Source organism: Pteropus medius, unplaced genomic scaffold (genome assembly GCF_902729225.1).
Source record: "Pteropus medius unplaced genomic scaffold, Ma_sr-lr_union100, whole genome shotgun sequence".
Lineage (NCBI taxonomy): Eukaryota > Metazoa > Chordata > Mammalia > Chiroptera > Pteropodidae > Pteropus > Pteropus medius.
This window is the reverse complement of record NW_024347791.1, coordinates 5,996,893-6,013,596: the sequence shown is the minus strand read 5'-3', so window position 1 is coordinate 6,013,596 and position 16,704 is coordinate 5,996,893. Positions and strand designations below refer to the sequence as shown.

The 16,704-nt window shown below is 42.3% G+C and overlaps 1 long non-coding RNA gene and 1 pseudogene across 1 annotated transcript in view; one reads left to right on the top strand and one right to left on the bottom strand.

The window, feature by feature from the left end:
• Positions 1-16,704, top strand: part of LOC120614923 (uncharacterized) — a 44,583-nt gene that overhangs the window by 17,585 nt on the left and 10,294 nt on the right. The window lies entirely within an intron of this gene.
• Positions 16,272-16,390, bottom strand: LOC120615334 (uncharacterized; annotated as a pseudogene).

The following is a 16,704-nucleotide window of genomic DNA, read 5'->3' as shown; positions in this document are numbered from 1 at the left end:
TTTCCTACGGTACAACCATGACCCCGAGCCAAAGTGGTGAGAGCTGGGTGGTGTGTTTAGAGAAGAAAGAATCTGTGAGTGAGATTCTCCGGAGGGCGAGTGGTTGGATATGGAAGGGTCCAGGTTGACAGTGGGTTCTTCAGCTGGAGGTGCTGGGAGGATGGTAGAAGCCACGGGTATGAATGAAGAAGTCAAGAGGAGGAATTGGAGTTTGGTTTGGGACATGCAGGGATCCTGGGGTTGAGTAGAGGCATATTTGGGGGAGATACCCAGGGTGCAGCTGGAAATCCAAGCTTGGAGCTCAAGAGAGAGGTTGATAGAGTTAAGATGCAGTAACTATTTAATGATATGAATGAGAGAAGAGAGTTTTCTTTTAAAGTTTGTGCCTGAAATGGTGGGGTACTTTTCCATTAGTTATGGGCACCCATCCTGTGACTGAATCCACAGTTGAATAAAATGAAATCTACAATTATCTGGTGAATATGATCTTTGTGGAGAGTCCACAAAGGGGGAAAACACAAACCTCTGGTGCCCCATAACTGCAGGGGAAGTGGGGAAGGGTGGTTATTTCTCATTTCATGGGAATAAATAATTTCTTGGGTTACGTAAGTTTTAAAGCCTTTTTCACACATTAGCTCATTTGATGTTCACGAGAACCCTATGGAGAAAGCAAGGGAGAGCTTCTTTTCTTTGTTGACAAATGAAGAAAGAGGGATGCAGGCAAAACACATGATGTGTCCTGATTCCAGCATGTCTGAGCCCATGATGGAGACCAGAACCAGAACCAGCAGGCCCAGCGCTGTTTCCACCTTGACTTCAAGGAGTGGCTAACAAGCCTTTTAGCTTCTCCTTCTTATTAAAGTACCCCTCCTGCCCAAGTATGACACTTAAAAAGCATTTTACAATACCACGCCCACTCTTTAATGACTTCTTAGTGAGTTAGATAAACAATTCTTAAACTTCAGTTCACTTGGGAAACTTGTAAGATACAGATTTTTGAGCCTCACCCCAAAAAGTTTTAGTTTGAGTATGTGTAATAATCAGGGTTCTCCGGATAAACAGAAACAATAGAAAATATATATATATATTATTTCTTATAGATCTCTTTATAGCTATATCTCTCTCTATATATCTATATATCTTTATAGATAATATCTATATCTATATATCTATAGATATATATATATCTATATCTATATATAGATCTCTTTATAGCTATATCTATCTATATATATATATATATAGATATATATATATATCTATAGATATATAGATATAGATATTATCTATATATCTCTTTAGATAGCGATAATATCTATATCTATATATCTTTAGATATAGATATAGAGAGAGATTTGTTGATATACACACACATATGTATATAAAGAGATAGATTATGAGGAATTGACTCACATGATCATGGAGGCCGAGAAGTCCCACAATTTACCATCTGCAGGCTGGAGGCCCAGGAAGCCACTGGTATAGGCCCAGGAAGCCACTGGTATAGGCCCAGGAAGCCACTGGTATAGGTCTAGTCTGAGTCCAAAAGTGTAAGTCCCAACTTGAGGGTGGGAGAAAATTGATGTCCTATCTCAGAGAGCTGTCCCAATCAGGCAGAGAAAGAGACTTTCCCCTTGCCCCCAAGGGATTGGATGAGGCCCACTCACACGGCGAGGGGAGGGGGTGATGAGGCCCACTCACAAGGTTGGGAAGAGGGCATCTGTTCGACTCATCCACTGATCCAAATGTCAATCTCTTCCAGAAACACCCTCACAGACATACCCAAAATAATTTTTAATCAGAGACATGGACATCCCATGGCCTGCTCAGGTTGACACATAAAATTAACCATCGCAGTATGTTTTTACCCAGAGTCCAGGAATTGGCATTTTAGCAAACAGCCCAGGTGAGTCTGATGTAAATGCTTCCCCTGCCACGTTGTGAGCATCATTGAAGTCAGGGGTGTTGAGGAGGAGGGAAGGATGTCCATGTCCCTTTCTGTTTCCTGCCCTCCCCCACTCTCCTCTATGTAAGGAGTTGTTTATCCGATTGGCCAGATTCAGAGACATAGACCAGGCTGTATTTACTAATGGACATGATCATTATATTTTTCAGTGTCGAATGGTCATAGTTTCTACCCTCTTTTCTGCTTCTTGCTGCTGCTTAGATGTGAAGTCATCACTAAGCAGAGCCAAGATCACTTGGTGCCTGACCACTTTCTCCTGTCTTTTGTTTTCTTCACATGCTTTCCTAGATGTCGTCATGCATACTCTGGTCCCCAGGATCCTACGGCTCAGCCAGAAGGTGGCAATAGCCAAAATTTGCCGTTGGGAGGTAAGGGCCTCTGTCCGCAATTCGACTAGGTTGCAGATTGCCCTCAGTCTTATCAGAGTTCCACTTGGGATATGTCAGGCATTGGCCCTACTAAAAAGGAAGTTTTATCTTGTATACATTTGACTTATTTCTTATGCATACAGCATCTTCAGGATCAATGGCTAGCATTTATTCAGTGCATACTATGTGCCAAACAGTAAGTGTTTTGCATAAAGCAGCTCATTGAATCCATACAACAACCCTATGAGAAGGTACTGTTATTATCCCTTTTTTTTTCCAAATGAAAAAATTTTCTCACAGGGGAGTAAGCAAGATTTCAACCTCGGCCTTTAATTACTTACCCTTACCTCACCCATCGATTCTACTCTCACCCACTACGCTTAATCATCTTAGGAACTGCCTGGGGGAGGGATGGATGATCAAGGTCGAATGATGGAGTTCTTGGGTCCTCTGGACACACACCATCTTAGTACCATCTTAGTATCCTAAGAATTCTGCCTAGAACCCTTAATAGAGGGCAACTCAAAGGCAAAAGGACACAGGCATGCAAAGCCATTATCGGGCTAATTAGACCCGAAAGTATTTTGAGTTGCATTAACTACACAGATTTGTTTCAATAAGTTGCTGTCTCTCTTCTGAATGAGCGCTTAAGTCTGCCCCCTCTTCGCCGCTGTTGAAATTTCTATAACCGCGGTGGTTCTGGGATCAAAAGATAATGAAACGTCTTAGCAGATCCATTTCCTCCGAGCCAGCTGACCAGAAGAGGGCTGGTGTTTCCTATCTGAGAACAAACCATTAATCAAAAAGAAAGGCCACAACTATAAATCGACATAAATTGGGTACGATCTTCCCCGAATGACTTTGCTTTGCCAAAAGTGCTCTTAGCTTTATAACATTGGTCGACACTGGCCCTAGCCCAGCGGTTTCCAGTTTTTCTTTATGGAGGTAAATAGACTAAACTCAGCACTTTCTCCGTCTCTCAAATAAAGGCGCTGACATCATTTGGAAATTATAAGAATCCACATATCAGGCCAAATTCCACCCCGGGTTCAACATCCGCTGTCCCCCACCCCCGAAATCAGCCCCCAAGAGTATGGTTAAGTGAGGGGGGAATTTGGCCGGAAGCTTGTTATTTTTGCAGTTTTAATTACACATACCTCATCCATTTGCCCAAATTAGGAAAGAAGGTTTACGGAGGGAACCTTTGCCTACTGGCTTGCTTCAATGTCTGGTTCTTCTAGTACATAACCTAGGAATTTTAAGAAAATAGTCAAGAATTGACATTATACATTTTTAGGGCTGGAAAGAACTTAAATCAGGAGTATTGAGTCCAAACCCCAGGGTTTTATAGACCAGAAAACAAAAACAAACAAAACCCCATTGTGACTTAGAGAAAAAAAGTGCTCAGGGTCACACGAAATGTACGATGAACCAGGACAAATAAAAAAAAGCCAAGAATCACTCTCCCCTGTTTTGAGTGCTTTCTGCGCACCCCACTAGAAAGAGCAATTTACCACAGACATTTGCTCCTGCTATATTCAGTAGTGGAAAGCTGGGAAGGAATAGCAGTGAATTCAAGTTCAACTATGTTGTAGCCATGTGTGCCTCCTGCCTTATCTTCTCTGGGTTAGGTCTTAGTTTTCCTACTTATTGAATAGGGAAGACTAATACATACTTCCTGAGGACGTTTCAACAGTTAGGGGGAATGATACTCTGCAGGCAAGTGAGATGCAGTAACTGTTTGGTCTCCTTCTTCTTGGGACTTTTGGGCTGCAAATGGTAAAAACTCAAACTGGTTTGAGCATAAAAGGGAATTTGTTAGGACACCTGTATGATGTTGAGTAGATTTTCATTCAGGAGAGTCTGGTTCCACAGGCATAAATATTATCATTAGAGATTATAGCTTTCTTCTGCATCAGTGACATTCTCGGGCCAGCTCCCTCTTGGCGTGACAAGATGGCTGTCAGCAGCTCTAGACTTATTTCTACAAGTTTCCAGTCCAGAAAAAAGAAAACTGTTCTTATCCAATATTTCCAACGAGGGATCCAGAATTCAGCCACATTGATCTAGCTCTGATGAAACAGGAAATGGTACACATCAGGTACAGAACGAACCACTGTGCTGTAAAGCCGGGTGACAGATCAGCGAGTTAGGTCAAGGTGATAAGCCCACTCCTGGAGCTTGGGAGTGGCAGTGAAAGAGGATGGAGTGTACCTCTAGGAACTCATAGATTGAAAGGCGGGCAGGGTTCATTCTCTGTAAAACAATCTGAATGCTCTTGACAGGATAAAGCTGAATGGACACTGGAGAAGCAAAAACAAGATGTACCTCCCTTATCCTTTCTCCTTGCCCTGGGTTTGTCAACACTCAGAAGGCTGTTTGTTACCTCAAAATTATTGTACATTCTCTTTGTGCCAAGAGGAAATATATGATACTGAAGTTAGTGTCTCTTAGGCTGAATAATTAGACTCCCATGGTTAAGAATAAACAATTGGTCAAAGGAAATATTATTTTCCACTCCTCTATGCCTTATCTTTCCTTATAAAATAAAAACATCATACTATATTAAAATAGACAAATAATGCTTGCAATTAGGGATACAAAATGCGTCCCATCTTGAAACACGAATCATCAATCTATAGCACAATATCCTATTTAAATGTAATATTGCATATTTAAAACGAAAATTATTTATTAAACATTTACTATGTGCCAGGCATTGTGACTGAGTTAAGTGTAGATAACGTAACACATAGTTTAAAAATAGTTTTAACGGTAATCTATGTTAAGAGTCAGTAAATGCAAAAGCATTTATTGAGGCCCTGCCATATGTTGACCATCCTTCTAGGCAGCACAGGAAGTGAAAAATTAAAAGCCAGAAGAGTACAGTGGTTAAGCACATGAGGCTTTGAAGAGAGACGGATGTGTGTTCCAAACTTGGCTTCATCACAGATCCACTACATGACCTTAAGAAACTTGTCATTAAACTCGAGTTCCTTGAAACGAGCATAGGAATTGCATTTATTTTTCAGGGTAATTGTGAGGATTCAAAGTTATAATATATTTTAAGTTATTTGGCACGCGTCACAAAGCAGGTTACAAAATGATAGGTGGTATGGCAATTTGGCAACTTTTGCATTGATTTTCTGCCACCCACCTCCAAGCCTGTGTGCATGAGCACACACCCCACCACTGATGTAACAGAAGCAAGGGCTAGATACATGTGGTGTGATCAAGCTGGTCAGAACCTGAAAATACTTTGTAACCTCTACTTGTTATAGGTTATCTCTTTCTGGTATTTCCATTACATGCATGTTACTCCTTTCGTGATTGTCCCACCGTGCTTAGATATTCTCTTTAGAGTTTTTCAGCATTTTTTTTTTTTCTCTTTGCTTTCAGTTTTGGACGTTTCTGTTGACGTATCCTCAAGCTCAGAGATTCTTTCCTCAGCTGTGTCCAGTCTACTAATAAGCCCATCAAAGGCATTCTTTATTTCTGTTCTAGTGTTTTTGATCTCTAGTATTTCTTTTTGAATCTTTCTTAGCACGACCATTTCTTAGTTTACACTGCCTATCTGGTCTTGCATGCTGTCTGCTCTATCCATTAGAGCCCCTATGTATTAATTATAATTGTTTTAAATTCCTAGTCTGATAATTCCAACATCCATACCATATTTGATTCTGGTTCTGATGCTCATTCAGTCTCTTCAAGCTGGGTTTTTTTTTTGTTTTTTTTGTTGTTTTGCCTTTTAGCGTGCCTTGTAATTTTCTATTGAAATCTGGACATGATATACTGGGTAACTGTGATAAACAGGCCTTTAGTAATAGTGGTAAGGCATCGGGGAGAGGAAAGAAATTCTATAGTCTCCTGACTGAAGTCTCAGTCTTCTGGTGAGCTTGTGCCCCTGGACCATGAACTTCACCCAGGCTTCTCAGTGTGTTTCCCCTTTAGGTGGGACAAGATGGCTAGAGGTGGCTGGAGCTGAGAATCCCCTTCTTTCCAGGGAGGCTAGGCTTTTGTGTAAGCCCAGCAGGTTAGGCTCTGGTAAAGTTTTTCCCGAAGGCAGACCTTGTTAAGAAGAACAGAATGCTCCAGCATATTCAAAACAGTTCCTTTTTTTCTCCTCCTGCTGGAGGGGAGAACTTTTTCTTTCATATTCACTGGGAGGACCTGGGAGAGTTGCTGGAGGTAAAACTCATGAACTGCGAGGGCCCTTTTATAACTGAAGTTTTTATCTCTCAGCATTGTCTACACTGAGCCTCTAGCAAGGTTTTCTTTCCAGATACTCTTTTTCAAGGAGGCTTCTGCTCCGGCACCTATCTGCCCATCTGCCTCTCTAATTTTGGAGTTGCACTTTGCCCTGTGATTGCGTTTCTCTGACAGGTCTAAGAAAACTTGTTGATTTTTCAGTTTGTTGAGCTTTTTATTTACTATTATGATGAAGACTGGTAAGCTCCTTACACCTAAGAGTCTGCATGGAGTTTTGAATTCTTATCCCACAGTCAACTCATATCACTTCCACTCCCAAAATATTTGCCACAACTAGTCACATGATCCTGCCTATCACAAGAGGTCCAACGAAGGGTCCTCCAAGCCTGTGCCCAGCAAGGGAAGAAGAAATATTTGGCATGCAACATTAATGTCAACCACAGAGGTCAACGTACATTTCTGTTAGTGATACAACTTGGACCGGATTGGCTTAGATATGGAAACAATGCAGGAACGCAAGACTTCCCTTGAGTTAGATATTTATCCTCACAGTCACTGATGCTAAGCTAAGTCCCCAGGATGCTAAGGGACCAGAACATATTCTCTCCACAGGCAGATCAGAAAAGAGAGAATCCAGAGACGTGCACACCCACTTTGCTCTCTTGTTCTCATTGTGGGGAGGACCTCTCCCTCTCCCTTGGTGAGAAGCAAGAGAGGAGAGGATGATGCATAAGGGTAGGACTATTACTCTGTGAGGAGTTTCCTCATTGGAAATAACAACCCTGCTTTCTCACCAAGAACCACGGTTTCTTAGAAGCTGATGGTACTTGTGCCCACGGTTGAGTGCCTTTGACCTACAGCATCATCTAGAAAATGGCAGATTCTACCTCAGCACTTCTCATTGCTCAGAAACTGAGCACTGTAACTCTCCTAGGAATGACCTTCAAATGGCACACTCTGGGCTACCTGAGGGGAAGAAATGGGGGTGGGGTTACTTTAGAAGATAGATGAAAGGAGGGAGCTAACATAATTTGAAGGCCTGCTACGCAACAGGTACTTGACGCATGTTTTCATCCAATAATATAAATGTCTGTAGTATATTGGTTGAAACTATATACAAAATCTATAAAACTATATAAACTATATACAAAATCCCAGACTGCCCCTTTGTAGGTAAATCACTTACTGTCATGTGATTCAGTGTCCTCACCTGTAAAATGAAGAGAGTAATAGCTTTCTCCTCATAGGCTTCTTTGGAGGATAAAATAAATGGGCATGTGGCAATTACAAAGGACTCTGTCAATAAACGTTGTTACTGTCATAATTAGCCCCATATACAAGTCGAGAAACTAAAGCTTGAAGAGCTGTCTCTAGGGTCACAGCCAGGAATTTGTTGACTTGAAGTGAAGGGCTAAGCACTGATTTATTTGACCGGGATGAGCAGACACAGGGGGAAGAGCACTGAAGAGCTAGGTGAGGATAAGGTGGGAGAGAATCAGGGGCCCTTAGATATGGTACTATGGTCAGGATGGAGTTTCTCAAAATAAAATTTTCTCTTATTTTTTCCCCCCCATGGAAGCATCTCAATAGCTTGCATTTTACTGGTAATCATGCAGGACATGACCTCCTGGGAATGGAACCCCCAGCACAAGTGATGAGTCACGGCTTACTCGGGTCCAGTTTAGAAGGATAGCCTGGTGAAATTCCAAGGCTGGTTGGTGGAAAAAGGTTCCTTTTTCCTTTCCTTATAGAGCTAGTTTCTTGTAAACAGAATTTCCCAGACAGGAAGAGGAAACCCGTTTCCAGTAAAAACAAGTCACTTGAGGAGAGACAGGAAGGAAGTTGTGTGGGGGTTTAGGGTCGCTTGCTTTGGTTCTGGAGAGTCTTTTAGTCCCGTATATGTGGGCTTAATCAACACGTTGGAATAAAGCTGAGAAGGACCCCGCAGGCTTCTAGAACCCATCTTAATGCCTCCTGGGGGCCATCCTATTGTGCCTGAAGCCTCCCGTATTTGCTATTCATGTCACCTGGGGAATTTTAAGCCCTTTTTGGTGCTTGGGTTTCATACAGTGTTCAATATCTCCAAGTTTTCTGTGACTGTTGTCTCAAGGATCGAAAACAACCATGCTGAGGTGGGCAGGATGGGAGCACTTATTCCCGAATCTTGCAGATGAGAAAAAAGTGTCTAATAAGATAATGCATTTCTGTCCGAGGTCACAGAACTGGTGAGTGATAGCATGGAGGTTGAACTCAGAGCTTATTAAGAAGCCCATTGAACTGGGAAGGTATGGATTTGTGGGAGGCAGGAGAAGGTGCAGGTCTGGAGAGTAAGAGATGTGAAGGGAGAGGCTCATTTTTCTGCACCTTTGTATCCTACTGCCTGGTCCTGTGCCTGCCTGTTCCAGGACGTATCAGAAATTTTGTTAAAATGTGTTAAAAGGAAACCTTCGGAAGTCTGGATTGGCTTGGAACCAGGGGAGGGCCGAGCCTTTATGTAGCAGGCGCAGGAGTTCCAGCCAGGGAGCAGCCAGAGGACTGGCATGGGGATCTAATGAATAGTAAGGTCATGGTAGAGGACTGCCTGAGAGATGTACTTTTAAACTGACCAGGCAACAGCAATAACATATGTTGCTTTCCCTTGTTTCAGTTATAAATGAAGGGTTGGGGACTAGGGAATAGAATGAGATGGCTTTCTCTGCCTTCATGCTGTCCCAACATGTTGCAAACAGCAGCCTTTCAGAGCCCAGACCGTTCCGTATTTTTCATGCCTGCGTTATCCTCTCTTCCCTTCACCTGACACCTCAGTCGCTCCAGGTACACAGTCATCTTCCAACTCTCAACGTGAAGCTCCTTGCAGCCAGTTAAAGAAAGACAAATGGGTGTCCTTCTTCCTTACTGGAGACAGTGCAAGGAGACAGGACAGCTTTGCAATCAGGCGTCCTTAGAGTCTCCTACATCAGTCTCCTGCATTCATCCCAGGCTTTACGGTGACTTCCCGCTCCTTTGCCTTCTGCCATGACCCAAATCACAGGGCCCAGGTGTGCAGTCTGGATGAGTCATATTTGGCTCTTTGGAGAACAGGCAGGGACAAATTCTGCTCTCAGGATACAGAGAGAGCACCCTGAAGGAGCTTATTAGGTGTGGAAGCCCAGGTAGCATCCTAGGACTATTAAAGAGGGTGCTTTGTTCTTCTTTCCTCTTCACCCGGCCTCAGGTGGGCATCATTTATATAGAGGGATGTCAGCTTTTCAGCTGCCTTGTGCGGCTGCCAGACTTTCACTAAGGGACATCATTGCTATTTCTGCAAGTGCACATGGTTCATGTTTCTGGAAAGACTCGGTTCGGTTTTGAATAGTTAGCCTGGCTTGGAAAGAGCCTAACCTAGCGAGTATATCCATCATCTTGAATAAATAGCAGTGGATAATTGTAATCGTAATGATGATAATAGCAATGGCGAACTTTCACCGGACCCAAACTACACGCTAGACACTGTTTTAATTGCATGCGTTATTTCACTTAGTCCTCATAGCAATATGAGGTAGGTATGACAATCACGTTTTAAAATGAGAAAACTGAGACTCAGAGAGGTTACACAATTTGGTGGAGGCGTGCATATTCCTCCGGCACCCCTGCCACAGACTGTGCCTACAACAGCCATAAACCTTCATCAGGCTATAAGCCTCTGGGGACCTCTGACCCCACCTCTCGCCGTCATTCTACCCGCTTATGTCTTCTCTTCGGGTCTCGCTGACCTCACTGTTCCTCAAACACATCCAGCATTCCCTTGTTCTAGGGACTTCGTGCTTCCTGGCTTGTCATTCTAGAATGTTCTTCATCCTGATAACTGCTGGGTTTACTCCCTCATTTCATTCAAGTTTGCTCAAATACCACCTTAGCTGAGAGGCCATCTCTAATTATTGTTTATAAAAAGCATCCTCTTCTTCCCCAACCACCCTGGGCCTCTACCCCTTCCACTGCTTCTCTCCTCTTCATCGCTCACACCAGCACCTGGCATCATGTATCAGCTGCTGCTTGGCCAGTGTTGTTCCCTGCCGTGTCCTCTACATTTAAAATGGTGTATGGCTCATGACGTGCTCAGCAAATAGCTGTTGAATGACTATATGAGTGAGGGAAAGGACCCAGGCACACCACTCCCGATAATGAAGCCAATCTCACATTATAACTTAAGGTAAATGTTGACGTAACAAGATAGAAGCTGATAAACACCCAACAGGTTGCTATTAAGGGCAGTAGTTGCAAATGTCACAAAGATTTTAAAAGAAAACTAATAAAAATATTTCTGTTATGCTCACATACAGATCATATGATTGTGACTGTTGTGTGAAAAGTTAGAATTTTGGACTTGATCCCACTTAGAAGTAGTTAATCTCCATGCAGAAATTATGCATGCCCTCTACATAAAGTCTCTTGACTTTCCTGGTAAGAATTATTACCTATGTCTTTGGAAATTCCAGAACACTTGACCTGTACCTCTCTGAGAAACAAGGCAGCTAAGCCAAAGTGAGTCACATAAACACTGGATCTACAGTCTAGCAAATACAAGCTCAAATTCTTTTTAGGACATTCTATCACTACTGACTGGATAATCCCCATAAGCACTCTCAACTCCTGTTTCCACTTTTGTAAAGTGAGAGGGTGCAACGATGTAAATATTTCGTGCATTTATCAAATGTATCTTGAATATTCAGTATGTGCCAGGTACTTTCTCTATGTTTATGATACATCCTAGAACAAAACATACAGAAGGTCCCTGAACAAAACTCATATTCAAGTGATAATGTATATGGAAAGGGTTTGAGTACCATCAAATGCCAACTCAACATTAGATACTCTAGCAGATGTGATCGGTTGCCCTCCTGCCACCTATCTTCCCTTTTTGCTGGGTACCAGAGCCTTAATGATGTTTTGGCATCTATGTCTCCCATATGGACCACATTTATAGCCTCAGGAATAAATCTTTGCCATGATGGTCTCAATGGTTGGGGTAGGGATGGGAATGTGAACTAAGTCAGGACAATGAGATGGGAGAGGAGATTTGTGGGAAAGATATCCTTGTTTCCATAAAGAAGACCACAGAAGAGAGAGCCTTGTTTTTGCCACTGGAAATCATCATGTCCAGATGTTACAACCGGAACTGGCACAAAGGAATTAAGCGACTTCCTAAACAGAGGAAGAAGGCAATGATGAAGATGCAGAGCAGAGAAATGGAAAGGATCTGGGTTCTTAATGATATCGTCAGCCACGAACTCAGCTTACCCCCAAATCTGCCCCAGTTGGGACTTGCTGCTGCATTTCCAAATTCTTGAAGCCAGTGTTAATTAACATGTTCTGTTACTTGAATCCAAAGATACTATAATTGATGTGACTTGTTATTATGTTATCATTTCTCCTACTTATCAGTAAGATCGTTGATGGTATATGTGCTGCCGAAGCGAGCACAGTAAGATCATTGGGAGTGGGGTCTGCTTGATGTTTATTATTATATTTGAGTCCTGGGTACATGTAGTACCATGTTTGATATAGAGTAGGTGATGAATGCGTATCTCAATGAAAATGTATCTACAGCCACATGTTTATAACTTTATATGCATATAATTTTTTTAGACTATTTGCAGGTCTCAGGTTTGATGCTTTATACAGTTATATGATAAATATCAACTTACTTCCAAATGTTTAGACATGGCAGATCCAAAATTTTAAAAGAACCCCAGTTTTAAAATTCATGTACTTTAAGTCCAGATTTTCAGATTCAGTATGTCTGAGGTAGGTTTACTTGAAGCGATGGCCTATAGCATAAGTCAACACAAATATCTTTTGTGAAACACTAAGAATGTGGCTGAGGCTGCGGCTCCACTGAATGAGCAAGGATGGTCCAAGTCCTGCTGTCTGCTCTGTGCTCACCGCAGTGAGCTAAAGGGAAGGTGCGGTCCACCCCGCCTCGTGATTTTGTTTGATGAAGTCATGGGAACCGGACAAGGTTGGCCCTGGGTTCTGAGCCGACAGCCTGGGGTAGTGTTTGCAGTCATGTAGTGTTTGCATATCATGGGCCAGTCGCTCTGCTTTCACAGGTGCTGAAGCTGAGACAAAAACAGCAGGAAGACAATGGTCTACCTCAGAAGGACACTGAGGATTTATCGGGAGAATTCTCGCTGATGCCCAGAGTGTGCCTAACTCCCAAAGAACTGTCCCTTCAATTAAATTCTGCTTAATGCTCAGCACTTAGTCCACGTTTGGCACTGTGAGGGTGATAAAGACGAGAAAGACGTAATCTTTCCTCAAGGGACTAACCTTCTAGTTGGAGACCATGACAAGTCTATAACTCATTCATAGAAATGTTCATTCAATCATTAATTCCTTCACTCATTCAACCAACTCCCAGAAACTTGAAATAAAGAAGAGAATAATACAGATGTGGTCCCTCCCTGCCTAAATGGAGTAGAGAAGACATGTATTAAAGCTTTAACTACCTTATCAGTGACTTTACTATATTTGTGATATGTGCCACCAAGGAAAGAAGTACAGGGTACTATAAAAATATTGTCAGATCTTGCCCCAAATTAGGATACTATTATCTTCACTTTATGGGTGAAAAACCGCAGGAGGAATTAAGCAACTTGCCCAAATCACCCTGTGTGGTATGATTGAACCAGATTCTCTCTCTCCAGAGTTCCTAACCATTCTACTTTGCAGGAAGATGTCAAGACTCCCTTTGCCACAGACCCTGCATTTGGCTAAAAAAAAAAAAAAAAAAAAAAAAGCCTGGACCTTCTAGGAGACATCTAGGCAGAGGCTGTAACACTAAAGAGAATGCATTGAATGCCAGCAGGGAAGCACAGCGTGCTGCAGGGGACATTGGGGAGAGACTGCCTCTGTTTGAGAAAAACATAAATGCCTTCCTGGGAAGGGTGCCATTTCCTTCAGCCCCTGGAAGAAATACAGAAGAGATTCTGCAGGAAGAGAGAGATCCAGGGTAAAAAGGACATCCAGGCAGAGAGAAGAGTATGTAGAACAAGGAGTGAGTAGAGACAAACTGGTTACTTAAGAGGACCTTGCTCTTTCTCCTGCCTTGCCTATTTCGTCCTGACATCCTCAACAGCACACGGTACACTTGCTGGCAAGCAGACACACATAGAATTTAGCTAGTTGTTAAATATTCATTAGTGCCCTCATTTCTACAATCCTTTAGCAGCAAAGAAACCATATTCAACATTTATCCCAACACGTGGGGAACAGTGTGTCTCCACACGCCTCCTGCCCCATTCTTAGTCCGAATTTAAGGAATGAGATCTTGGGAAGAAATCTAAGAAACCTAAACTTGATCTAAATGCTGCGATCTCTAGCTAACACACTCCTAGACCTATAAAGCCTTTAGGAAGGCAGGAACCACCAAAACATCCAGCCCAAAGCTTCCATTTTACTTCCTACGAATTGAGACTCAAGATGACCACCCCAAAGCCATGAGGTCCCTTATTCAGGAATTTTATTCCCTCTCCCAGCCCCTTTTCCCTTCTTCCAACCCAACAGCACCAATAAATTTCTCTACTCTCGGGCACAAACACTGATTCATCCTCTCAGGTGTGGCTTTGTAACGTACATCATTTTTGCTACATCGTACCCCCTAACCCCACCTTTGGTTTTTGTATGTTTGTTTTTTTGTATTTGTTTTGATGTATTTTATTTTGGTTTTGACCATATATTGAGCATTACCGTGGGCCAAAGGACTCCGGTAATTAATTTGCATACATCATCTTTGGTAATTCTACCAGTATCCTGTAAATTACAGATATTCTTATGCCCTTTTTAGAGAAGCAAAAACAAAGACGAGATTCAGGTACTCTTCCCCAGCTCACACAGCTGGCATCTCCTTGGGCCAGGATTTTGACCCATGCCTACCTGACTCAAAGCCTGTATTCATATCCAATCAGCTACAGTGCCTCTCACCCACAGCTTCTCCCTCGCGGAAGCCTGATTTCTGTTAGGCTAGAAACATTGACTGGTTAGCAGGCTAAATTCTCCTTGAGACATGGGCATCTCTACACACAAGTAACAGGCTTCCTCTTTTAAAAGTGCAATTCTCCCATGTATCATTTATTTTATCCACAGTTGGCATTTTTAGACAAGACTGAAGTGGAAATTCATGCTCTATTATAATGACTTCTTCACTCAGGCAAAGAGTGTTGATTTTTAATATTAATTTTTGTTAATTTCCTAAAAAAGTTATCTAATCTTCAGAATTTTATGGAGGGGGAAAACATTGCTAACCTTAATTGTCTTAATTTTATATATCCACTTACTTTTAGAGTCCACATATAACTCTTTAAGAAAGATAGAATCAATTTTATCTGGTACCCGAAAGGAGATGATACCACATCTCATTGTCTTTTATGACTTTCTGATGGTGTGTCAGCAATGGCTCACATTCCGGATTCATTTCTCCTGGCCTGGAACCAGAGAACATTATCTTCATTCCCAGAATGCTCTTGGACGAGGCTACATGTCAAATTACCATACATTACCCTGAAACGCCGAGACTTCTGCCGCTTACTGTGAATTTACAGTTCTTCATCCTCTTCCAAACTCCGAGCATTTCTTTTGATGTTGAAAAAGCAATTTTAAAATGTACCATATCTAATATAACACATGGACATATTCACCACACACATTCTTTTAATTAAAAGAATCGGTACACTGCCTTCTGCTGACAGTTAACACCAATGCTTTAATGCCGTCTTCTATTATTGATTTATGAGGTGCATACTCAAAGCAAATTAGGGAATAAATCATCGATGACATTGATTTGCTTACCAGCCCTCGCATAAATGTGTATAATTAATTGTGGGTGTGCTACCTGTCTCTGCTAGTTGAGACCTTCCCACAGTTCTTGGCCTCTCCTTTCTGTTACACTGTTATGGGCTTAATGGAGAAGGATTGGTAGCATACCTAAAGGTGTAGGGTGGGTGAGTTTAAGCCATCAATGCAGTCTAATATTCTGAGGTGGAAAGGAATTTTGCTCACTCAGGAGAGGTGACGGGGAGACTGTCGGAGAGGGAGTTTCTGCTTGGGTAAGGCAGCTCATTATTTCAAAGAATTTGCATGGCTCTCAGCAATACCCCTGGAACCAGTTATTTTTCAATCAGGATGGTCATAGAATCAAGTGGTTTTTACTTTCAAGGTCATGCTGGGAAAGGGTCTTGATCTGCCAGTGCCAGGTAAGAGGAACAGGTGGCCCATGCTTTTGTTTGGTCAAAGTGTCTGCTCTTAGGAGAGCAAGTCTCTCCTTGAAATGCAGGAGGAGAGCCCAGTACCCCCCAGGGGGCAGGATCTTGAAAGGCAGTGGGTGTGGTGAGTGGGTGTACTTCTTCTAGAGCCAGCTTGGTTCAAATCCCAGCAATGGAATTTACTCTCACACTTTAGAGTGACCTCTGGCAAGTTAGTTAACTTCTTGGTCTCAGTTTCCTTGTCTACAAAGAAGGAAATAATAATAGTAGCTACCTCTTAAGGTTGCTCTAGGGTTAAATGAGAATTTGTGTCAAGTGTTTTGACTAGGGCCTGCCATGTAGTTAGCATTGTATGGTCACCATTATTATTTATTATTCTACAATTTAATTTTTTTTTTTTTTTTTTTTTAGGCAAGGCAACTCTTGGTTGACCTCACAGATTGCAAAAATCTTGTCAGCTTATGCTCTCTTATATTTTTTATTTTTTTACACCTACAGCACCTGGTCTTCCTGAGTGGTCTCCCATCCAAGTACTAACCAGGCCCAACCCTGTTTAGCTTCTGAGATCAGATGGGATCTGGCTCGTTCAGGGTGGCATGGGTGCAGACTATTATTCTACAATTTAAGACTGGGTTTTTGTGTGCCTATAATTCTGAAGATCTGTGTGGCTGCACGTATTTCTGGAGAATTGGGTCCACGATATTCATCCAAGTATCAAAGGGGCCCCAGATCTTCTAAGAGTTAAAGTCTGTGCAAGGAGGTCTCCTTTCTGTTTGGGGAGCTCTCCTAACTTGGGCTCTCCTCCCAGCTTTGAATATATGTGGGATACACTGCCCCAAGCCCCTCACCCTCCTTTTCAGTGATAATAATACAAACAACGATAATAATAGCAGCTAATGTTTATGGAGTAGCTATGATGTGG